At 38.9% G+C, this 27347-nt stretch overlaps 1 long non-coding RNA gene and 1 other non-coding gene across 2 annotated transcripts in view; one reads left to right on the top strand and one right to left on the bottom strand.

Moving 5' to 3' along the window:
• LOC143207599 (uncharacterized) overlaps positions 1-27347 on the top strand; it is a 124695-nt gene that overhangs the window by 40009 nt on the left and 57339 nt on the right. The window lies entirely within an intron of this gene.
• On the bottom strand, positions 6676-6747 carry Trnaq-uug (transfer RNA glutamine (anticodon UUG)). The gene has a single exon. It is a non-coding gene; the product is annotated as a tRNA-Gln (tRNA).

Consider the following 27347-nt stretch of genomic DNA (forward strand, 5'->3'; position numbering starts at 1 on the left):
GAATCATTAAATACCTCCGGTATTTATGTTTTCAAGTTAATTTCTACTGCTTATTTAAATATGAAAGCACATTAATATGGACGGGCTCGCTAACAGAGACGAGTACCTCACATTGGCTGGTTTTTATTATATATATTATATATATATATTACGGGAATGAATCAATGAAGAGCAATTAAAGTTCGGGAGAGTGAAAAGTGGACGGGAATGAAATTACCGTTCGGAATTTCCCTGTTCGAAGGATTCCGCAAACGGCAGGATAGCGAGAACGGAATAGCCGGCGACAGTGTTCCGGCAGCGTGGTCCTTGATACCGTCTGGGCTCGGGGAACGCCTATCCGCGGACGATGCAATTCCGCGGGCGAAGTGTCACGACGATGGCTCGTGTGACTCTCGATTACACGTTCGTCATTACGCCGGGGTATTTTATCGTCCGGCTGAGTTACGGGGTTCCGCTCGTTAACCGGAAACTTCCAAGGGACCGTCTCGCTCGAATTTAAATTGAGAAAGTATTTTACGAGCGCGCGAGAGTTTCACGGTAGCGTTGTCACATCTTGATGAACTTCCGGTAACGATCGTAGGAAAATGTTCCGACCCACTCCCACCCTCGAACTCCCCGGTCGTAGTCTGCCACCGAATTCGCTATCCAGGACCGTTCCTGAGAATCTGGTCCACGAAACCGGCCATTCAGACGGGATTAATGAGCCTCGCTCGCTTACACGGCCCATTTGCCCCCGATTGCGAGTCTCGAAGTCGGTTATCATAACCAATCATTCGCTCGACGATATCTTCGAAACACCATCAACACCTGTGGATTTCGAATTCATCGAACAACGATGTTTCTTGATTGCCCAGCTATCGACTGCTTTCCGAATTGCGATCGTAACTTCATTATTAGTAGAGATCTCTATTTCATTTTAAGCACTCGGGTACACGTGTATTCTTTTATGTGTATTTAAATATACGTTTATTATTTCTCGCGTGTAATACTTCACCTGTATTTACTCATTCCTGCATATCCTTATTTTAATTCGTGTAATTTTTAAAATATTGGTTTTAACGAGGATGTATTAATGCGTGACTAAATACATGTGAAATATCACACGTGAAATAGTACATTTGGACTCGTGTGCTTAAATACGTTCAAAACCATGATCTTTAATTATTAGACTGTAGAAGTCCACGCAAATGCAAACAAACTCAAAAAGATATAGGGTGGTTCAGCTAAGTGCGCCACGTAAATTACTTGTAAACTATTTGATATTTGGAAAAATTGTTAATAGTTGTATGGTTTGACTACGTTGTAACTTTTAGATTTTGCTAAATCCTGTTCAAAAGAAATTTAAATCCTCAGTATAAAACTATAAGGGTACATAGAGGAAAGATGTATAATAGTTATTAAGACATATTCTCGAAATGATGTTTAATGCAAGCGATGCTCAAATTGTTTTTCATTACAATCAATACATCTGGGTGATCGATAAGAGTAAATGATAAGAGTAAATAAACATTGATCTGCTTCTTGAATTATTTATCTGTGTAACTCTAGGAACATTTCAAGAAGGGCTCCCTTCATTCAGTCAAAGCACATCCTTCGTGGGCAAGAAAATAATAATAAAAGCAATTTAAATTTAAAATTAAAAAAAAATTTTCGATACTTCAATTAATTCGGGTTCATTAAGTAGGGCTCCAAAATGAACAGCCCATCGCTGGCTAGTACCGAAAATTCTAAAGCTTACTGCTATAACTTTGTTTAGACTTTCGTAAATAAAGTGTTTGCAAACAAATATTCTCTTCTAAAATGTGATATCGCATAAAACGACGGTGTTGCGCGACAGCAGGATGTAAAACGCGATGAAAAATGTACGAACAATGATCAAACAAATTTTTCTTTCGTTTAAACGCGTGGCATAGTACACAGAGTGAATGGTTAATATCCCGTGCATCGAATAAGCGTTTCATCGTGTTAATTTTAATGGCGTGTAAAAATGTATACACGAATGGGGGGGTGCAGCTGTAATAAACAACGCGCGGGCCGGCATAAACGAGTTCCATTAATGTCTACCTTCGTGTTTCTGGACAGGAAGCCAGCCGAGAGAAAAATCGCAAGGCGGCGATGCGCGCATAAGTACATATACTTCATGCTTGCATTTAAAAAAAGCGATCTCTTCCCGTTTCTTGCAGACATTTACTCGAACACTGGCGTATCATGCAGGTTCCTTTGCTCTTTCACGCGCTACATTCCTGTATTTACGAGCTATTTCCATATTTCACTCAGACCCCTCTCTCATGATATCGAATTAGACATGTAGTACAGAATTTAAATTGAATTCAATAAATTTTCCTCAATTCGCATGCAGCGAAGGAAATATTACTTTCTATAGTGGTTTTACATCGCATTAATTGCAGAGTTTATTAGCGATGTTCAACAATCATAGAGGTGCTCCATTATATTTGATTTATCAGGGTTCCCCTATTCATTATGTTCCTCTTTACGGAGGAAGACCCTGTTAATATACAGTTATAGTCGCTAAGACTTGTGTCTTCACAGCCCTCACTCTACCTTCCCCTTCTTCGACGCTATTCCCCCACGCTTCCGCCACGGTGCGGTCACGTGATGCGTTCCGTCTTTGACGCGCATGTGTCACAATGTCACGTGACTAATCCGGTATTGGTATTTCATGAGGTATTTTGCCATAATCTTTTATTCTTGCTTATTCAAGGCGATTCTCTTTTTTTTTTAGTACCCTATTGTAGCCTATTATCCATCTTTTAATTTTTTAATAAATCTGAACAAAGCCATGTGGCAGATATTGAGATATTCTCGCGATTGTTTCTATTGTTTCTCGAACCACCTCGGTGCCAATTGGTTCGGATAATCGAGGTTCTACCGTATTTACATCAAACACCAATAAAAATGCTCTTAGTCGAGAGGTATGTTTTTTTGCAGAAATCGCTCTCATATTAGATCCTTGGAAACCAGTTTCATTAAACAACAACGGCACACTAACTCCGCGCAATTCGTCGGGACTCATCAGCGCGAACATATTGAACCCATAACCCTGGAAAATGCTATTAAGCTCTGGCGGGAATCGAGGAGGGTAGCGTGGAGGCACTTTTCATTGTGAATTACTCTTTAAAGTCCGTCGAGAAAAAAATCCGTTTATTTAGCAGCAACCTGCACAAATGACCACCTGCGGGCCGAATACGTACCCGCCCACCTGACAATACGCTGTCTCGACGGAATCGTAAAGCCGCTGTTTACGCGCGCCGCGCCACACCGCGCTGCGCGAATAAAAATTCGCGTCGGCCATTTTGCCCGGCTAGAGATTACGATAAACGCGGACGTATATTTCACGGCCGGAATCGACAGATAGAGCGGCACGGGGAAACGAGTTTCCCTTGGTCTGATTTCGCATCGGCGAGCGACGCGCCAGCGAATTGAACGGTGCAACATCGACGGAAATATCGGATAGATGTAGCTTGATTAATGTTGATACTGGGAAACGCGCAGTAATAATGCGTTCGCGTGTGTGAAGAAGCGTCGGGAACGACGAACGTGTAATTTGCGTAATTTTACTATCCGCTTTGGCGTTTTGCGATTGTGATCGATGAAGGCCGGACACGATAGCTGCCGGATTCAGGACGTTTGTCACATGAATTGGTAATTCTTGTTGGCTGACCAGCGGACGGGGATGCAGAGCATTCCACGAAATGTACAGCATGTTTCCCTAACAGTTTCCATGAAAAAATGTATTCTTTTGTCCCATTTTATTTGGTAGTAGGTTTTTAGAAAGTTCGAAGCTTTCTGAAAACGGGGCTAGATAATTAATTTTCGAAACAAACCATATTTTGTAGTATATTATTAGCCACCTAAATATTAGGGGTGGTATCCGAAAATACGGATTGGATTCGGGTCGGATGTTTTTTTCGGGTTCGGGCAGGATCCGAAAAGTTTGTCTGACACATAAATAATAATTAATCGGGACCCGGAGGACTTCGGGACCCGAAACACAATTCAGGAGCCGATACTTCTAGTAGGAGAAATGATTACGTTTGATAGCATCTTTGTATGTTGTCATGTAATCAAAAAACGTAAAAATCAGAATCGCCAGACCAGGAGATGGAGCACGAATTATGGGGAAAAAGTTACTCTCTCACAGCCAGTAACGCACATGCACGACAGAGACGAAATGCGTCACGTGACCGGGTCCTGGCGGAAGCGTGGGGGAATTGCGTTGTAGAAGGGGACTAAGGAAGGGGTCGAGTGGGGACACAAGTCTTAATCTGGCGACTCTGGTAAGAATTCATAAAGAAATGAAGTTTTATAATTGACACAGAGATCTACAAAATGTATATTTAAAATTTTCAATATGGATCCACGTATAAAAGTTATAAACAACAACTTCGCGTATTTTCTCTGTAATTCCGACCATTTTCAAAATGGTTGAATAAGTGGTCCGATGTTAAAAAAGTCATTGTCCTTTTAATAGTGTCCGAATATTATGATTCACTGTATAATACTTATTGTTGGACTCTTCAGAGTGCTCGATATGTTATTGCACCACAGTAAACAGTATTGTAGACTATTAATGACGGTAATTAATTGCTGTAGCGGTAACAAAACGCTTCGAAAGTTCTAACTATATACCTTCTTCCGTGTTTGTCTTGATGATCCAATTTGTGCAAAATGCATTCACAATTTTAACCAGGTATGAATGATTAATAAATTGTGAATGAATAAATTAAACTTGGAAACGAAACGTCTGACACCCCCGAAGTTTCTAAAAGGAATTTTGATCAGTATAAAATGATGTAACACGTTGAAGCGGTAGGAAATAATTTATGTGTTCTGGGATTCGACATCGTGAATCGCCATCATCTCATTAGTCATATATATTCTTATTACCTAAAGTGCAAAAGTGACCGCGTGACGACACGACCCGGCCGCGGCTAAGTTATTAAACATTGGCTGATGCGCGTCTATAATTTGTTCAATTTTAATCAATTCTTAATGGCAGCTTGCGCGCATCGTAATCTGTCATCGGGACAGAATTACTTACACTGTTTCAACATCGCCACGGGTAACCCTTAATTCCCCCCTATCGTAATTGGAACTCTGATGCATTTTTGATTCGCGAACGCACGATAGGTAACCAGCAATGCACAGATTCAAGATAAGCCAGGGCCGCGTCAAGCCGCGGCTCGACCCGTATACAGGTTTCGTGGAAGCCTGCGATAACAGTCCGTGTAACGCCTCCCGTGAATTATCGAATTGCATGTATAATAAATGATTTATCACGATTAGATCGGGCCAGCGATGGATCCGCGCGTTATATAATTACTGATTAAGCGGCGGACATGGGAGAATCCTCGCAGACTTGTACGGAAGCGTGGTCGCGTCGATCGTTGACACGTGAGAACATGACGTGTCGCTTTTCATCAGCTTTCATTAAAAATAATCGAACAACGAAAGCGCATTACAATATTGCGATCGAAAGATACAAACGTATCATTGCTATCGCGTACAAGGAATGCGAGCATTGAAATCGAGCCAGCCGCACAGTTCCCCAAAATAGATTTTTGGAATAGTACATAGACTGTAAATATTTCTATTTTACCATGTGATACAGAATTTGTGGCAAATAAACTTTTTCTCTGAAATAGTAGTTACACATGGAAATAGCATTTCAAATACATATTTTAATAGTAGCTCATAGAAATACTATTGTGGAATAGGTATTTAATTAAAACATGTACAAAAGAAAATAATATTTCATCAAATAGTAATATTTCATAGTATGGTATTTAGAGTAATGATATTGCAACTCTAATCTTAATTACGAATAAGAGGGTTGTACCCTTCAACTTTTTATAGTACCATGTACCTTTATCGATAATATAGGACATTAATTTTGTTTACACGTGACTGAAAATAATATTGATAACATAATACACTTATTTTCTGTGTATAACTGGAAACATTATAGAAGAGTAATTTATATAAATTATTTCTCGATTCACTTTGTTTGCTTTAAACAGAACACAATTTTCGAACATACTATCTTTTAACGAATTTCGTCGTTTTTGTTGTCAGTCGTAAAAAGTAAATAGTATTTTCTCATAATTTAAACAATTAATGAAATAGCATTTCCAACTATAAAATTTCCAGGATGTTATGAACAGTATTTTCAAAACCTTATCTAAAGATTAGGGAAACAAAATGTAATTGTATCATCTCAGGTCAATTATTATATTGTATATAAGTGTTATAAAATTTGTGAAAATGAATTACAATAAGACAACACATCATTTTCTATAAAAATTATTCCTTACAAACGTCTTTTGTTCATGAGATAACGTAAACAAGCAACGTTATGAACTTATCTATTATTTGATCTTCCTAATATTCGCCTGTAATTAATTTCGTACTGAATTTTTTTAATTTTCTGTTCATAAACATTTAGACATTTTAACGTAGACACAGCTTTGAAGCGATGAAGACTTTTTCGCTTTTTGTCCCTGGTTTGCGACACTGTGCAGCCGTCCAGTCGTGCACGATTATATACTTTTTTTATTTACAAATACTAATGCAAAATATATTTTACAGATATCAACTAACAATTGAACGTTCGTAGACAATATTTTGCAAAGAAATTTGGATAAAAAAAATATCAGGTCCCACCGAGATTTGAACTCGGATCGCTGGATTCAAAGTCCAGAGTGCTAACCATTACACCATGGGACCGTCGCGTTAGTGTATGTTTCGTTAAAAATCATTTTCCGTCGGTCGATACAGCCGATACAATACCATCGCAGTTCTATTGTTTATTAATGTTTGTTGGTTTACGTCGATTTACGAAAAGTAAGAGACGATATCAAACATATTCTCGCATACTTTGGTATTGTATGTGTCGTCACCCATGGAGTAACATAATTTAATATATTAGTTTACATTCTTCTATCGATTAGTATTAATTGTTTATTAATTTCAATGTATTATTTAATCATTTTGGAGGAGAAATAGAACGTTTTGATTTTTCTATTGTTTTCGCAAATGAATTATGATAGTATTAATTGTTTTATTTTGTCATCTGCATTAGTTGTCTTATTTTATCATGAACATTAATCTATTATTTAATAATTTTGTAGGTGAAATAGGAAGTTATTTCTCTATTGTTTTCACAAAGAAAAGGTGAATAATCTTTTTTAACACGTACAGGTCAAGGTTCAACAAACATTATACAATAAAGGTAAACTACTTATGCGAAGGTTAAAGTTCAATGAACACTGTTTTATAATTAGGTCTACTCTTTCGTAATTCAGTACTTCTTTTTTCTCAAGTCCTCTATTTGTGTCAGTCTGCAGAAATACCCATTAACCGTATTATGCAACCAAATTCAAATCTCGGTAATAAAAAATCTATCGACTCAACAGCCAAGATTTAGATTACGCTGAATACACTCCACAACGATACTATAAGAATACATATACAAAACCATACAAACCTCTGTTACGAAAAAGCATTTGTCCCTTCACAATAAAAATAAAATGTTTGTATTCAGGTTTTACAAAGAAAATATCACATATGTCTTATAGTTTTGCCGCGTCTAAAAATAAATGTTCTGAATTGTTTAGTTTTGTTGTTATAATTTTTATAGTCATAAATTACTGTTTATCGATAAATATTTCTCATGAAGTAAAAGATAACACTGTATTTCCGTTATATAAAATGACTTTTCGACATTCCATGCGGGGGAGTCCATTATCATAACATATTGTAATTTTCATTATAGGGACAGATATAATAGTTAGAAATCGCAACCTTCACATTTCTCTTGAAAATTCCAAACAATAACAATTTCAAAAAAATTTAATGTACATTAGCTAGTAATCTAGTCCTTCTAACATCTCAAAAAATCTGAAGTCATTGGGTTCAATTTTAAGAAGGTATTGGTTTGTAAAGGGTGTCCATTTAATTTTGTCCCCCGACTGTGTTCTTTTAAAGTATAGTCGCGGAGTGTAGGCACGTATCACTTATTAAATACCAATCGATGATATATTTAATGAACAAATTCGATCTCTTCCGCCATTTGATTTCTATTTTAACGATAAATCCGACTGTAAGCCGCGAACGTGTCACGACCTCCCCGTTCGTTCTTCTGAAAAAGAGAAAGAAAAAGCACCGTGACAATTTACAAACTTCCTCCCCCTGTATCCTCGACACTTTCACCCCCTCCGCGTCGACAGGGTGAAAGGGGTGCGGGGAAAGCCTCTTGAGCCATTTCACGAGTGTCGTCCCGAATCGGAAGAGGGCGAACAATATATAAATTCAGAACACCCTACGGGGAGGGGGTTGAAAGTGAACATAGATTTCGAAAGCATCGACAAGCAACAGAGAAAGCGTGGCTAGGGATGGAGGGCGTCTGAAAGGGGATGGGTTTCGAATACGTCCCCCTTCGCCGCGGCGTCGTGTCAACCCCTAATTGAACGGAAGCTGGCAATAAATATTATGTTTCTTTTCGTGGGGCCGATTTTATAATGCCGCGTACTCTTCGCCGCGCTTAACACCGGCGGAAGCGGATGTGCAATCAGTGTGACATGTGCTCGTGGCCCGGGCCTCCACACGAATTTATTTTCCTTACCGTTTCACGGCCGAATTATTCCGTGTCCGTTGCGCCGAACATCCAATTGAACAGAAATCATCGTAGCATGGGGTATGCGAGTCTTCACCGACTAATGGGGTCAAATTTGATGACGTCACGATGGCTGACAGGTGTCCTTTCTTACCGGTTATGCTGGAGATCCAAATTCGACTTTCTACTAGTTGTACCGGTGATTATAAAACTGCACTAGGTCATGTCTTCTTTCTTCGAGTTATTTAGACTTTTGCATCTGATTTGCTAAGAAAATGTTTTATCGTGATTAAATTTAATATATAGTAAAATTAATCAACCTAGTGTATAATAAGTGGACTGCTGAAACAGTGAAAACTATAAAAAAAATCAAGAATATTATTATTTTCTTTTCAACGTAAAAAGCCTATTAGGGTGGTGAAATGAATTTTTATTTAACTACTGTTTCCCGCAATCGATGCAGAATATTTTTGTTTTGTATAAAGATCGCAGTCTAATAATAAGCAAAAGCATTAATTCGTTCGGAATTTTGATTTACAAGGGTTATATAGCTTGTTGAAGAATATTTGACACGGACTTTTTATACATGTGTATATAATAATTGTACAGACACGTATGGGTGTGTATAAGATTAAGGCACATATACATACATATTGTATAGAAAATTTCATAAGAGATTTATTTCAACAATGTAAGAGAATAGCAAACAAGGGGAATTTTCACAGAACAAGAAATAAATCTCTCTTATGAGATTTTCTGTAATAAAAAAATATATTTCATGTTCAAAGTAATACGAGTAATACGTTTTACCCAGGTCTGATGTCCAAGTCAACTATAGTGTCTTCGATTAAGAAGTGTTATTTTACATTACAGAAAACAACAATTTTTTACAATTTCACTCTAATCTTCAAAAATAAAAAATAGTGTTCTCTATTAAAATAAAAAAAGACTCTTTATAGACATCACAGATCCCAGATCCCAGATCACAGTTACTTACGCCACGATTCTTTCTTCCAGTCGAAAGAAATTGAAACACGCGAACCATCCGATTAAATGATATTCCTCCTCCTCCTCGATCAGACGTGCCTGCGAACAAATTCATTCTCCATTGCGCCCCAATCGAATATTAATGAAAGCCAAACAAACCGCGATTGAGGGCCTTGGGACACATAACATACTTGACACCGATCATCCTATACTGTCAATATGATTAATGGAAGCGCGTTGAGTAATACGTATACGTGACCATCCACTACCGCCATTCATCAAAGAGAGCCGAAAGAACAGGTGGACCTCGTCGATCCCCCTTTGTCTTTTCCCGTAGCGTTTCGGCCGAAAGGTTCCCGACCCGTTCGACCCCCTGAATATTCCCGGGGCGGGCGTCCCTCTGTGCGACGCTCGGCATCGCGGGCTGCGACTTCCGGTTCCTTTCCGATAATTAGAAACAGCCTCGTCTCGCGATAACAATAATGCCGCGTGCTGCGGCCCTCGAGGGCAGCGGGCTCGTTCGACATCAAAGCGACGTCCCTCACCCCCCGCAGACGTCCTATGCATCAAGGCATCGCTAATGAGATTCACTTTACGGTGTGCCCGGTTGTGTTCCGTTTCGCGACGTCGACGTCGATGCCATCGTCGCTCCACGCCGCTTCCTTCGTCACCGTTCGATTATTTTGATCATTTCAACGATAGCGGCAGCGAACGACACCGACCAACTCCATTCACTCGTTTCGCGCCTTTGAGCACCGCCGATCCAGCTTCTGACGTCCTTTCACGCCGGCCACGATATCTCGCGCAATTAAAGTCATCTCTGAAAAGGTACTCCGAGCGCCAGTTCCGTGCGCATTGTTCACGTGGAAACGGGATCGATGAGACGGTTCGAAGGGAGCATCGGTCTTTGCGACCGCCTCGCATCGTTAGGGTGGAGAGCCTCGGATTCTAATGAACTTTGAGGCTTGTCCTGCGTCGATTGACGAGCGGACCTCTCGCGATTTCACGAGCTGACTTACAGCAAATAATTGGGGAGAATTTTATTTCCGTTATTCGTGAAGTAGACGTCAATATACGTTTACATTCACGAATGTTGATAACCTTTTTTTGTTTTTTTTTTACGCACCGCTCTCCGGTGTCATCGCAACCCTAGGGAAGTGAGGGACTACCCTCCAAAACTCATCCCTCCTTAACCTCCTTAACCATCCTTTCACCATCTTTAAACGTTCGTAGCTCATTGCAACGTTGACCGATTTTGACGAAATTGTCAGAATATGTTTAATTGACACAGATCTACAAAACGTATTTTTTAAATTTTGAATATAAGCCCACATAAAAAAGTTGTGAAATTTTGTCCGAATATATTTGTGACCGACTATAGCTATGTAAAATATGATGATCAAATATGTAGAACAGCTTCTGCTAACATTTGGATAGCTACGCCAATGCTCATAAAAGTCACATCAAAACAACTCTTATTCAACTATGCAAAAATAGAAAATACAAAGTTTATCATAACGATGTTTTTTGTAACATTCTCACACGTCGTAGATCGTAATAAAATCTGTTTCACTTAATAAATCTATTACGTTCACGATTTCCTACAATCGTAGTGAAAATTGATTTTCAAGTTTAGTAAAATAATTGCGTCAATGTGACACTCGAGGTGTAAAATAACCGAATATTCAAACTCAGGTAGATCAAATTCGAGATTTCCGTTAATTTATTGCATCAAATTAACACACCCGAATTATATTCCACAGTTTGACGATCAAACAGCTACCTTCCATAATTTATTCAATCGTACCTTTTACGATGCAATGTTACCGTCGTAAATTCCGTAGAAATTACCCTAAAAACAACCGGCCAGAAATTTATCGACGATATTTCACCGGATGTTATTGCGTTCTTAAATTGAACACCACTTCCCAGAAGGTTCATCGCCGGATAGCAGCCACTTTATTAAAGATTTTATCATTTCGCGGTACTGCGTATACGCGGAACAATCGTATATGTTATCAATTATACGCGCGACTGTCTTTAATCGTATTCGGATAGGATTATACATTTCCGTTACATCGTGTGGTTGATTGGATCGATCATTTCTACCTGAGTAATTTCAGGCTGACGCGTGACGTGCATCAACGATCCTGCGTGTCTGTTGCCAATCTTGGTCGCTGCGAGATCTTGCGTGTACGCGACTCTCGATTCTGGTGTTTTCGTCATTAGTTTCCTAATGCTCGTCGTTGATGGAATTGCGTTAAATCGGCATGACCGATCGCGGCTAATTATTTCGCACCCCAAGTTTGGGGTCAGCGAAAGCGACAATCAACGATTGATTTCAAAACTGTCGTATATGTTTGTTATGTTCAACCTTTTTTGCAATAAATAAAAGCAAATACAGTATAATGGTATTTAACAATATATTGAAATATTTCTTAAAGTATTAACTTTTCGACTTACTACACTTTGTTACAACTAATGTCGAGCTGTACCCATCGATGTATTAAAAGATACATCATTGCATTTGAAAAAACAAAGTTGACCTTCATATGACCTTTACGCGCCCACTCAGGGAAAAACTAATAATTCTAAAATATGCCCCACTCGATACCATTCAAATTTCCATTGAAGCATTTTTTGCTAACAGCGTGAAAATGAAGATGTCAAAACCGGGCGAGACACCCTGTATAAAGATTATTTTGAATCGTTTCCGTCTGAAGTAAATTATGAGAAAGGAGGCGGGCTAATTTGCAACAAGCTACAATTGTACCCGAGACTGTTAAACGAAATGGGCATCGATAAGATCGTTCTAGAAGATGTCTCCGACTTGGAAATTGAAAGGATGAAAAATTGAAGAACCGAGGCGCGCCGCGTCGCACGAAAATTGCCGGCCATACTCTTCAATAATTCGACAAGTTACACGCCGACGATAGTAATAATGGCTGAATGTTAGGCAATTTGCAGCGTCCCCAGCGATGAAAATTGAAACGCGTTTCGATTCACGCCCCAGGGGTGGGATCCTCTTCTCTCCTGTGGTCGTGCCGCTTATAAATAATCGTCGATTTTAATGGGGCCGGCCGGAAGCGAAATAGAATATTTTTCGTCGGCGCGCGGTTAATCGCGCGTACCCGCCGGAATTATTGTTCTATCGCGATTCCACCGTGCAACCGGTTATCGATTTATCTGGCCGCGGTGTACTCCGCCCCGAGAATTATGTATTCATGGATATTTTAATGAACTATCGCCGCAATAGTCCTCCTCCGTGAGCCGTTATCGCCCGGAGCTCCGCCACTTCGATTTAGGCGAGCGATGATAGGATTAAATGTATACCCAAATGGCATCCATCATCGAAGACAATGGAAGATATCATTTTTCCGACTTACCAATTTTCCGTTTACCAATAGATATCGAAACTAATAGTATGATATGGCATGATTCTGCACCTCTGGATAGATGGATACTAGATTTAAAACATGGACCGTGATATTGACCTTGACCCTTTCTTCAAGATCTACAATTGTTTTAACACCCTATACTACTCATCGCGAGGAACAAATGTCTCAAAGTAACTATAGGTCTCGAGTCAACCGTTCTCTTAAAAAACAACATTATAGTTTCGTAAACAATTTTATTCCATATACAGGGTGGTTCACGCATCTTGCCCACCTATATAACTTCCAAAGTATGCGTTGCACGAAAAAGTTTTCTATACAGAAGTTGCACGGTCTGAAGAGCTACATTATGTAGTGTATTTATTTTTTACAGGTGGAAGCGTTTCGGAGATTTGATGGTCGGCTATGTTTTTTTAAATACGTCGAAGAATGTCGAATTCTGAGTAAAAAAGTGTTGACCTTCATTAGCCCTAAACCTAATAATTAACGTGTAAATAATTGTCAGGAAATAGAGTAAAATTACTCGTCAATTATTAGGTTTAGGGCTGATGAAGGTCAATACTTTTTTACTCAGAAAAAAATATAGTATTCCATTTAAAAAAACAAAGTCGACCGTCAAATCTCCGAAACGCTTCAACCTGTAAAACAAATAAATACACTACATAATGTACCCCTTCAGACCATGCAACTTCTGTATACAAAACATTTTCGTGCAACGCATACTTTGGAAGTTATATAGGTGTGCAAGTTGCGTAAACCACCCTATATGTCTACAGGGCGTACGAAAATAGTATAAACGTGTAGGGGGGGACTTCACATGAGAAAATAAGTTGAAATTATGCAATAAATTTTTTCGTTTAACGCGTCATTTTCGAGAAAATTTCAAAATCCGTCAAGTTCGTGTACCTAGCGTTCTTAAGAAGTAGAATGAGTAGGCCATAAACAGACGCATCAGACGATTCCTGTTCAATAGCACGCGTATTCGCCGAATTTTCAAACTGAAATTTCTCGGAAAGGAGGAGACAAATGAAAAAATTTGTTCTATATTTTCTCATGTAGGATGTTTATACCACCTTGAGACACCCTGTAGACATACAGAATGGTTTACGATACTTTAAAGTCGTTTTCTAGACGAGAATGGTTGAGATTCGTGGTTTCTTTGAGACGTTCGACGAGTACTATACGATGCAATAAAAAAACAATTTTGACATTGAGATTCAAGGTAAAGGTGAACTTTGCGGTTCCTTTGTTTACAAATCTCCACCTAATTTTGAAACATCCTGTACAGTTTGTACAGTCAGTTTAATAATTGATAGCACACACTTTAAATCAGAACTTTTTATACCACCTCACTTTTTACGCCAAGCTATGTAGATCGATTCGTTTACTAGACGATCTGTAATGAAAGTTTTGGAAAAAGTAAGTTTAGTCCGAATAAGAAAAGAATTGAAATGATGCGTTTTACAACTTTCTTATTTGGACTTGTAACGAATATTTAAAAAATGTGATTTGCAGATTGATATAAATTGTGTACATGCTGAACATTTCATGGTTTATGAGATATAATCGATTAAAAATGGTGAAAATAACAGTTTCCCCCACATTTGTAGCCTATTTTTGCTATTTTCAATCGTTTATAGCTCGTATGAATAGTTTATAAATCGTATAAATCAGTTGACCAACTCCGATGAAACGTAATAGCCAAGCTTATAAGTCAAAATAATTATTTCTAGATAATTAACTAGCACTCAGATCTTTCGCTTACACGCACCATTACGAGCAAATTAAAATCAAGAAGATACGGCTACCATTTCTCATAGTAGTAAGGATGTAGTTACACATTTGACATTTACAGTGTCGCGGTTTGAGCGTATTTTATGGAAAGTAAGCAAGTGATAATTACGCAAAAAGAAGAATCGCGAGTATACTCAATCAACGAGTTGCCTGGAGCAGGTCTTGGAACTCGGTCACTTGCTGCGAAGCGATTTCAAGCTTGAGCTTGATTATACTATCGTAGCTTCGGGGTGCTCAAGTCGTAATTGAGTTTACCGCCTAGAGTTAGCGTGCTCTGAGTACTCCCGTAAAGAGACTTCCTCGGCCTCTGAAAGATTTACTTTCAACTTTCAACTTTATTAGAAACTTTCGCGACGTGGTAGAGTGAAGATCGTGGCTATTACCTTAACAGTTAAGAAATGACGAAGAAAGAACCAATTCAATTAGTACGTTTATCTAGTAAAATACTTTTATCTGTTTTTACGTCGAAGTCCTAAAACAATCTTCATAAGATTGGAAAAAAGATGACCTTTTTCCGCTTCTTACGCCAATGTATTCGTTCTTTTGCAAACTTTAATCGCACCTCTTAATAGCTACTTGTTAGCGAATGTTTCTTTTACATCTTATGTCTCTTCGGATAGTTACAATTCTTTATTCAGTTGCTGTATATCTGGAGTTAATGAAGAACTTGTTTTTTTTCAAGTATATATTTTTCCAGTATATATTTATGATATTTTTCCAATAGCCTTCATTAAATAATCCTCTACTACGTTCTTAATTAAGCTGATTTCAGTTTTATTTAATTTTTTCCCATGAGGCATTTTCAACTATTTATAATATTACGCTATTTATCTAATTACGTAGCTCGTTAATTATTTAACATTGAAAATTCGTCACACATTATTCACTTTGCGTGTTTAATAAAGACTGTCTTATAGTTCTTTTTATGTATGTATAGGGTTTCTCATCCGATTTTGACATCTTGATTTTCTCGTTATTATTACTCGTAGCAAAAGATGTTTCAGAGGAAAGTTGAATGGTATCGAGTGCGGCATATTTTGGTGTTATTAGTTACTTCCCCCACCCACTAAAAAAGACGAAGTTGACTTCATACGGCCTTCACGTGCCCAGTCACGAAGAAGGTCCTACTCGATACCATTCAAAACTGCAATTTTTACCCACATAAAAAAGTGGCAAAATACACTTGTAGTATTTTCTCTACCATTCCGACCAATTGCAACTTTTTCCAAAAATTTTTTCGCGTAATGTTGCAAACCAATTGTTGCACCTTCTCATAAAATCCAAGTCGTATGATCCAACATTAAAAAGTTATCGTCTTTTTAAGAGTTTCCGAATATTAATGGGAGTCACTTGACGACTAAAATTAATAAACGGTTACAATCAACAGTTACAAGTCCCTTTCAATTATCGCATTCAACCACTGGAACGACACAAAAGATTCGATTCCCCGGATCTAATAAAATAATCCCATCGGAAGGAACGGTAATAGAACGTAGCCGGGGTCCCAACAAATTGTCTAACATCCTGCCATTAATAATATCGACGACGCGTAACTCGTAAAACGATCGAGCAATATGGCCGGCGATTTTCTAGCGTTCCTCGGTTCTACGAATCGAGTAGCAGTAGAATAGGAGGCGCGTTACGCGTTAGTCACGGGCCATTTTGCCACCGGGCGTGACCTGCACGCTCCTTTATTTTCCAGCGTTAATTCGTGCCGCCATGGCAGACCGGTTGTCGTCCTCAAGGAAGTCCTCGGTCCTCAGACCCCCTTTTTTCCCGCGTGTTTTAAAATCCGGCCCGGTTCGCGCGGACCGGACACGTGCCAGCGTAGGGCGTAGGGGTGCATCATAATGCGAGCGTCGCCGCGCCATTTCGGATCCGTTGCTCGTCCCGCGCATCGGGATGCATATATAATTAACGGGAAGCATTAACGGGAATTAACAGTCCGCTTAACGGCACGGAAAAACAGCATGAGAACTGTGCGATCCCCTCCCGCCGAAGCTCGTTGTTGCTTGTCCCCTTGTGCATATTAATTTAATCAATCTTTCTTTGTTTGTGCAATCTATTCTGTGTTTCTCAACGCCGTGAGTTGTGAATTAGAATAGTAGAAGGTAGAATTATTGCGAGGTCGCGTGTTTGTACTTTAGGGGATATCTGATCATTGCCGGCTTCAAAAATCGACAATTCTTTTGCTTTTTTCAAAGTTTTGAAACTGTAAAATACTGTAATATAAAGACTTCTTCAAATTAAACAAAAATAGTAAAGTTAGGTAAACTTGTCGATGTGCTACCTCTCCTCCAGTCCTCTGCTGTTGTCGCAACATATTTCTAGGCCATTGAAATCGGAAAGGAGGTAGCACATCGACAAGTTTTCCTACAGCCGTAACACTGAAATTAGAGGAATATTAACTTAAAAAATTGCTGAGAGATGTTGCTTAACGTTTTCTATAAAAATCTTGATTTTACAGTATATTTATATACGAAGAGAAAGCTGAATTCACTCAATTTTCTTAGGCTTCCAGAGTTGCATACTCCTTGATATTTTTTATTTGACATGTAGAAATGACTCTCTGGTGTGACGGGTTGAAAAATCGTTTCTTTCTTACATTATCGGTTTGTTTAATATTGAAAAATTGTGACGGCCACAATCTCACAGTTTCATTAAAGATAGTCAAATTAATTTCATACATTTTATTGTCTAAAGTAGCCGCACTTATTCGAATATTTCAATTTAAATTAACCTGGACAGATATGTCCGCTATAGAAAAATATATTTGTAGATACTGCAGAAAAATTTGCATTACTTTTAGTGTACATGTTTTTTTTTGCGATAAATATCACTAAATGCTAACTAATTTTTGAGTCATCATTATTGTTGTTGAACCTCTTCTATCATTATCTGTTGCACAAAGATTACGATCTATTCTAAGTAAACAGTGAATACTTACATAAATTTTTATTTTTGTGGTTTAGTTTACACAACTTAATGACTAAACTAAAGTAGAAACCAAACTAAACTAAAGTAAACAAAAACGAGTTGGTTAGAGAGTAGATTTTCTACTTTCCGTTAAGCTGTACTACACAAGTGTTCTACTTTGTGCTACATAGAATAGAAACTATAACGAGTTTTGTTGAATAATTAGCCACTTATGGATGCCATCCATAGTGTGTCCGTAAAGATATATTATTTACTTTTGAACACATGATCGAATTATATGGACACAGAGAAGACCCTAACAATACGTCAGACAATGCCCAGACCAACAAAGTTTCACGTAAAAGTTATTGAAAAGGGTACAGTGCTACTGGATAGTTAAATTCAATTTACGAGTCATTTTGTAATGATTCCATAGTGATGTCCAAGTTTCATTCTATGAATAATGGCATTTTACACCTTTAAATAAATCTTAAAATCAAAGTGCTTATCTATTTCGAGAATTCTGATGCACATCATTCTTAAAAATACACTGCTGTGCAAAGGAAAGAAGCACCTGGCCATATTTAATAGAAAAGCAGTAAAAAATCAAATAAGAACACAAGAACAAGTTTTGAAAAAGGATTCCTCTGTTTAATTGAATAGTTCTGAGAATATGTGTTATTGCGGATTATCTAATACTTTAAATGCAATAAATCAATCATTGTACAATAGAATTTCTACATAAAGATATTGTTTGTCATTATATCTTATAATTATACTGGGCGCTTCTTTCTTTTGCACAGTAGTGTATGTATAGGAAATGACGGACAGTCAAATCGCTCGAGCGCAATCGGTTCTATGGTTGACTTCAAGGTGCTCGAGCTCTTTCCAATTTCTCTCTCTCTAAAAAAAATTCAGGTAATCTGGATCTATTTTAAAAAAGTCCCTTTTAACGAGAATAACTTTTCCATAGGCAGAATCTCGGTCCACTTGCTGTCCGATTCCGATCGAACCGAATAAAAGCCGGAAGAAAATTGGTCCACTTGAATGATCCAATTCGAGCCAATTGGTCCGATTCAAGCCGCATGTAAAATGAACCCAAACACAGTCTTATTCAGGCTGTTTTTAATAATAATACAATTTTAACCTATCTGTTAACACAATGTCAAATTTGATATCATCGAAATTAGATAGATTACTTCCAAGGTTTATTTGGACTTCCATGTATATTTTTTAGACGATACTTCTAGACATTGAGGTCTAGACAAGAACATCATTTTAAACACATACCAGATGAATTATCTATAACAGACCACGGTCACTGTAAATGTCAAAATGCTCACAAAGTTTGTCGAACGATACGAATTGATAGAGATAAGATTATCGGATTCATGATGCTTTTTCGTGTTTCTATTAGTAATAGCCGGATTGACAGCATCATCTAACTTGAATGTAAGAGTGTACAAGAGTCCAGGCATTGACAGGGTTGTTTAACTTTCTTCTCGGCACTGCAAAATTCTTTTTAGCTAAAATGCACATCTAATATAGTATTAGATGTTCCATAGCGTTGGTAGCTACACTAGATTCTGAGGAAACAGAACATGAATTTTGCTTACTTTCTATGTACCGGAAAAAATGCCCACTTAAACTACTTCAGTCGATTCGCTGCTTGAACAGTGAATTTCACTAATTTGCATTGAAAATTAATATTCAATTTCTATTTGAATAGTATGAACCATATGCGGGTGACGTGGCAGTCGATGTCACCCGTACCCAGAATCGCGCGTTCGATCACGTCGTGAAAATGGGTCAAAAGCGTAAGGGGATCGTGCACGTACCACCAGGGGCGGTAGGCCGAGTGTAGTTTCAGTGGTGTTCGCGTGGAAACGGAACCGTCCAATCGGGTCGTTCCGGTTTTCACACGGGCAGCACGCCCCGTGTGTTCTCTCGTAATGTTATCAGCGCGAAATCAACGTGCTTGCCGTGACAAAAATGGAGAACGGCAGATGCCGCGATGCGGGCATTATCCGCCGATGGGATCTGGATCTGGAGTCGGACACGCCCATTTCAGATCATTACTCTGTTCGCCGATTATCGCTTCACTTACGCCGTGGCCCGATAATGGAGGCGAGAGACCGCGAGAGGGATGGCAATGGATTGGGAGTCGATCTTTCGCCACTCTTTTGTCGACTCTCGCGGCGTTGTCCCTTGTCCTCGCGCCTCTCTCGCCGACTTGACCACCCGCCGCGCGATTGTGCTCGCCTTTAATGGCTCTTCGCTCCTACAGTGTTGCAGAAAACCGAGCGGGAAGGAAGTTCAAAGGGCAGAGTCGAAAGGACGGACCCTCTCGGCTTCGCTTCTTTCTGCTCGTTGAACTGCTCTCGAGTTATTAGCTTTGTCTTGATGGAGATGAATATCTTTCGGGAACGGAGCTTTTCGGCGCAAGAGACCGGTTTATAAGTAACTTTGTAACGGCGAACGGGAGCTGAGTCACGGGCTTTTACGCAATGCGAGCCGTCGCGCCATGAATGCCTCGAGCTTTTTGCGTCGCCCGTGGCATCGTCATCTTGCGTTTCTTGATAAATAGATGCGAAGACCTCTAGGATACCTTCTCGCAAACGAGGCCACTGTTTTCTTGCCATCTGTCGCTGCGAACTGCCGCGGTACTAATTGTGTGCCTGTCAAACTTTCAATTTCGACTAGAAAACAAAATGTGGGAATGCTTAGTATTTTTGAAAATAAATGTAATCAGTAGACTGCGGATTTTATGCATTTATGGCAAAAATGAATAGGGTGCAATTTAAAGCAGTAGAGAGATTAAATAGAAATATTTAAGAATATTAATATGTTAGTGTCAAATTATTAAAATCATTCAATAACGAAGGAAATGTCTGTTTGGCTCCTCTTGCTTGTAATTGGAGCAACCATTTTTTATTTTGCATAAATATCTGCAGTGTAATAATCAGATAACCCAGTGAGAAATCTGTTCTTTATTTGCTATAAATTTGCCACGAAAACTTGTCGACAAATTCGAATGACGATTTTATGTTCACAGGAAGAGCACAAATTTAACCATTAATAACTTGAAAACAAATCTTACGACGTAATCATCATTTCTGTTTTTCGACTTAATTTCTAGAATGCATTTGTAGTCTAACTCGTTATTTACTTGCTTTATTTAGTTACAAACCCAATAAAAAAGTGATGCAACTTCCACTCAAGCTTCAGAACATTTAAACAAATTTAATGTACATATTAGAAAGTCTGTTCTCGAAAGATTGATAGGAATTCTGTATATGGGCAGAAGTAGAAGTAGGATCAGTTGAAAATAGGAACACCACATGCCACGATTTTCATGCTCTTCTGACAACTCTTCCGCTTGGTGTGGTAGTTCATAATTTTCGGCATTTGCTGATTGCAAAATCTTAGTAATTCCACCGATATATACAAAGTTTCTCTTATCACGCCTTTGAAAGTTTCGACTCGCGAGAAAGGTGCAAACTTCCACAAATTCCCGAAACTCTAAACTTTCTTCGGTTTCAAAGTTCCATTGCTTCGAGGAACCAATCGCCAATTTTGGCAGTGGGCCACCTGTGTGCCGAAGCAAGAAGAGTTGCAGCAGAGTAAATTAAAGACGGCATAGCATCTCCACTACATAGGACGGTGTTCGTACAAAGAACTCTATCTTACCTATCGTCGAACATCCTCTGATTTATTAACAACAACATGAACGTTGAACAACGGGAAAGGTGACCGAGACTGTCGATAGGAATTGTCCGGTGGCTTGACAAATGGTCCGGGGGCTCTTGGGTCCAGCCAGTGGATTCTTGTAATTTTAGATTACACTTGGCTGGCCGGAGGCTATGGTTAACGCATGGCTGGTCAACCCCCTCGACCATCACGGAGTATCTTGTCCAGAAGGGTTAGATTAGATACGTCGTTCAGTTCGGGCCATATATCTGTTCGAACCCCGTCTTTCCATCGCTATGTCGCATGTGTACGCACACCTATCCGACGGTATGTGCATTTATTGACCATGCGTGTCCACCCTTATGTGTGTTTTGCCCGTACGTATGATCCCTCATCGGCTGGTCTGCGTTTGTGTCTGAGGTCTGTCCGCGCCCATTCCCGTCTATCCCTGTGTATCCGTGAGCATGCGCGCGCGCGTTTTGCTCGCCTCTGTGTTCTCGCCTATGTGCGTGCACGTGAGCGCGCGAGCGGAGCGGTGAGTTACGGGGCTGCGGACAGAGTGATGCATTGCCATGGAACCGAGAAGGACCAGATCCCATGGGAATCGAACGGGGACCCTTACACCTCACACCATTGCGCACCGTGACAGGAACCTGGTGAATTATTGGAATATCGACGCCACCGGGCATTAAATGCTTCAATTACGATTATTATCGAAATGTATTGGAATTACGCGAGCATGCATGCGATACTTGCAAGGGAACCCGAGACTCTCGAATCCGCGGGTGCATCGGACACGTGATCCAAAACCGGAGCCGATTTACGGCTTTCCAATTAGGCCCCCAAACTTTCATTTCACGCGCTCGAAATCGAGGGCTGCGACACACCGAAGTTACTACATATTATACCTGTGAGCATAACAACAAGTGAGCCGTTTAATGCAAAACTGGTGTAAGTTAATGTCTGTCTGGTTGACATGAAATAATTGGGTAATTATTGCGAATAGGGCATTTCTCACTGATTTCAATGACCTAGAAATATGTTGTTAGGGGCATAATTTTTAGCAACTTTCTCTTGTGGGGCGGAGAGACTTTTCTGCCCTAAAGGCAAGTACAGAGGGAGGGACGAAGCCCCTCCAAAACACGTGTCCCGTTATTCCGTAAGTGTCCGTAGTTTCCTGCAAATGTTTTGCAAGCCAAGATCGTCCGGCGGTAACATATATATATATAGGAAAAAGTTGTACAGAATGATGACCTTATTAATATACTTCGAGGTCATTGAAATTGGCAAAGAATGTCCTATTCCACAAATAATTATCATTAATTGTAATATAATTTCAGAAACGTAATTTCAGGCGAACGTAACATCATTCGATGTCATTGTGTTTTATAAAACTTTTACACAATGATTAACTTTTTTAAGCTTGTGATACACGGTGTTTGGATATACCTCGTATATATGTTATTATTAAACTCTGGGTTTTTATGCATTTGTAAGGTACACAAATCAGTAAAAACGCGTATGGAATATAAAACCGGCTGGAATTTAATACTGTTTCATTTTATTTTTCATTCGCGGATACCAGTGACAAGGGAAATCGAATTTCACTCCAATTTCACGAATACAATGAAACCCACGAAACAGGAAACAAAATTCTAATTTCGTTTCTGTAAATTAGTGTCTCGAATTGCAAATTTGCAGAAATATCCAATACCAGAATTGAATAAAAAATCACAGAATGGACAATGAAAATGTGGCGGAAAATATTGTTCTACTTATGATATCAATATACATAATAAAATTCCAAATATATCTTGTTTGTGTTTACGTTATACACTGAAATGCCATTAAAAATTAATAAATATTTCAATTATGTTATTGTCCGAAAGAATTAGCGTGGAAATGTCATGAATATAATGGTATACTAAATTAAGAAAACTAATACTTATCTAAAAAATCGTACTATGTGTGTATTATTATATTCGGGAAAGTTGTTCAGAATGCTGACCTTGACAAAATATTTCAAGGTCATCAAAATCGATGAGGAGAACCCTTTTTTAAGTAATTAACTAAGATAGTTGACTTAAAGCAATGAAACACAAGTAGAGAAACTGAGTAGACAAAAGTAAGTTTAATTCTACATTTTAGTGATTACAATTTTGATGTTCAAACATTTTGTTTATTTAATACTGCATAGAAGTTCCGCTGCTGTTTATTACTAAACTGCGGATTTTTGCATTTATGACAAAAATTAGTAGGTACAACTTCAGACAGTAAAAATGTTACTTTAAAATACTGTTGTATTATTTTCAATCTGTTAATCACATTGGAATGAAAATAATTTTCTATTTCACTCCAGGTTGTTGCAATTCAGGCGGAACATTTTTATTTTGCATAAAAATACGCTGTTTCGCTATACTGATATATATAGAAATTTTTAATTTTCTTTCGTCCGCCACTATATCTTGTATGTGATTTCGTCGCACACTGAAATGTAATTACAAAATAAAAGATATTACGTCATTTTTTCGAGAAAGTTAGACTGAAAAGAAGGATAGAGATATTAATAAATTAGCGAGAAAAATTGCGTTGGAGAGAATGATATTTTTTCGGCGGATTCAATCTTTCGAGAGCATTGTCCTCATTCTGGCAAGAGTTTGGAGTAATTTGAAACGGGTGCGGTGTCGCGCCATTGCCACGAAGCTCATGTATTCTCTGGATAATAATTTCGTCGCGGGGTTTCTTCCCTCTTCTATTACCGGCCACAAATTACCACGGCACGGCGGCAGTAGTTTTGATATACGATCCATACTCCTCCGCGATCAAGCGCGATTTATATGGTGCAACAATAACGTTTACCCTCGGTACTGGTCCCCCGTGTATTTCACCCCGTGGACAGTTTTACCATTGGCGGAATCGTAACCAGTGCGAATCCATAACCGCCGCGGTTTTATACACTTTATCTGCATTAGCAGTTCCGGCGCGTTCTATATTTATTATGTAATATAACTTTTATTTTATTTGCCGTCGCGATATTCTTTACGAGTCGCGGAGACGCGAAATTCCACTTTACGGGCCTCTCAAGGGCCTGTTTAATGCTGATGAAAAAGAGAAAAAACGCACGGAGGAAAACACTTTTCAAAAATTTACATTCTCGGTCGTTTCTCGTTTACGTGACCTATAAAAAATGATAAAAGAAAACGCCCTGCGGTACGCTCAACTGGAGTACTCGTTATCGTTACGGTGAATGCCGACACCTCTTATATTCTTTATTGGAGTTTATTGCGAGTTACTATACGCCGAATGTTGCGAAATTAGCTGGAAAAGCAGGTTCTTCTTTCAAGATGCAAGGAAAGTTTGAATTATCCCTACGTGTTGTGGAAATTTTTTTGACAATGTCTATTTTGTCATCTTTATTGACCAAAGATTCCAAAAGTATTCGAACGTTTAATCAGACTACTTAAATTTTTGATTTTATTTTCTTAAGCGTATTATTTTATATTTCATAAAAGAACAAGAGCATATTTTGTTTTGTTAATATGTTTTGCAAATATCGCTATAAATATCATGTCTGATGGTTATAATGAATTGAAAACAGTGAAAACATTCAAAGAATTTGAGAACATAATATTCTATATATTTAATTCAAATTATTAAGAGACGGAGTCAATATTTATATAACTCTTATTTCTTGTAATCAATACAGAAAATTTTTATTTTGCATAAAGATCCACAATCTAGTTATAATCTTCCGCCTTGTTATGCAATTGTTTGCTATCTCGTATATCGTATAAATAAAATACGTAATGCCTAACACTAATTCCGTGTTAGCCCGAGTTTCAATCCTTCTTATTCCAATTATTATTCATCTGAATTTACTTCTGCATACATTTAATTTTCATAAAATAGATATTAAAAAATATTAAATATTTCGATATTAAAGAATTATCAAAATTAGTCATAACTTGTTTTATTTGGATGGATTTTGTTTACCTTATTTCATATTAATAGAGCATCCCGATTTATTGCCTTGTAATTAAAGATCAGCTTTGCACCTTAAAACGCTGCATAATGAATCTACGATGTGTCATAGTTAATCTGTGTATCTTTATGCATTTAATTTTAAAACATGTATAGCAACAAATAGTATGAATGACATCTCGACTTTGTGCGTACCGTAAGAAATTTTGTTAATAAATTGAGCTCGTTCCTGATACCGAGTTTTGTTTGAAACGCTTCTTAACGTTTGCACTCTAAAACCGGTAATTCCATATGCAACAATCTCGTACGACTTGTGTGTACTAAAATGATCTCCAGGGATTGTAAAACCATACTATACTGTTAACTCAATTTTGACGAAAGCGTGCTATATGTAGACCCTTACTGCCGGTTGGTATTCAACTATTGATAATATCTTGATTTATGAACCCCGTCCAATGTCATCTCTTTCTAGGCGATGAAATATTCAACGAGCCGAAAGTGGTAAGACAACAGTTGCGAGCACACAGAAATTTTCCGCGATCTAATTGATTCGGGACGACTCAAAGTCAACTCCGAGAGAGGAAGCGGACTCACGCGATGCGGTGTGGTGCAGGAGTGGAAGTGCGGGGAGCGGAAGAGACAGAATCGGTAATAGAGAAGTTTCCGAGCGAGCTCGTTAAAACTAACTCGTAGCCTTTTCCCAATCGCTAATGCGTCCATCCGGTCGCATCCGACGGTACTTTATTTTTATTTAAAGCGGCCAAACCCTCTAGACGTACTGTCGCGAGGCTGCATCGCGCATCCCTCCGTTTCCTAGTGTTCCATTCCATTCCGGTGGCGGCAGGGACCGATCCGATCGATTACCGCGATTCAAATAAAATGTAAATGCCGGTACGAGTACGACCCGTGTGTTATGCAAATTTCGTTCTCCGGTAATCACTGAGTGGAAGCTGATGTCTTCCTACGCTGCTAATGGCCCGGGAAAATGAAGAGAAAAAACGGAAGAAGGCAGGACAAGGCGAACGGAGAGGAAATAGGGAGAGCAAGAGAAAGAGACGGAAAATGATACTGATCGTCCGAGGAGAAAATAACGTAAACACGAATCAGCTTCGGTTATTGCATGTGTGTTTACGCGTTCCCGTTCGAGATGTCGCGATTGTGTGCGTACCTATGCACACGTTCGTATGTTTCAAGGATAAAAAGGATGGTGAACGTTCCCGTGAAACATTCTGGAGGGATGTACTCTGGGGGCCACTTGACTTCAATAGTTTAACGAAATTGCTGAAGACACGTGGATTCCTCTCGTTCCGACTTGATCTGATTCCCGGAGCTGCTCCGATATTTATTCGAATCAGTCGGGCTAGGCTCTCTGGCTCTCGTCCCGACCTCGCCTCGCTTCACCTCACCTTGGCCGTCTCTTGTGAAAACTAAAGTCGATCGACGGTAGCTCCACTCTGGTGCCAGTGAAATTGGATTCTTCTTCGAAATTGGCGAGCCTTTATGCTCCGGATGATTTCCTTTTCTTTCGCATGCGCTCGCTCACCCGGCTACCGGATGGCCCAGCTTAAACTTGTCGATGGAGGTAACAATCTGTTTGGGGAAATTGATAAACAAGGTAAACAAGGTGGAGACTGATTTTAAAGGGGCCGAGAAATTGCATTCTCGAGGAATTGTACCGAGCTTGTTGTCTCGAGCGTTGCGTAGTTTTCTGGACCTTTTAACGGGGTGACTTCATAGAACTGATTGTACTTTTTTCAAAGTCAAAATTGTTCTTTTCATTGCATCGTATAGTACTTTCGCGACGAGCAAAAGTCTCAAAGAAATCATGGGTCTCAAATCAATCTTTCTCTAAGAAAACGACTTCAATGTTTCATGAACTATTTTATTTAAAGTTTCGTGAACTATTGGGTTTGTCAAATAAGTTCGTTCGGTTTTTGTGATTTATTCCA

Source organism: Lasioglossum baleicum, chromosome 3 (genome assembly GCF_051020765.1).
Source record: "Lasioglossum baleicum chromosome 3, iyLasBale1, whole genome shotgun sequence".
Classification (NCBI taxonomy): domain Eukaryota; kingdom Metazoa; phylum Arthropoda; class Insecta; order Hymenoptera; family Halictidae; genus Lasioglossum; species Lasioglossum baleicum.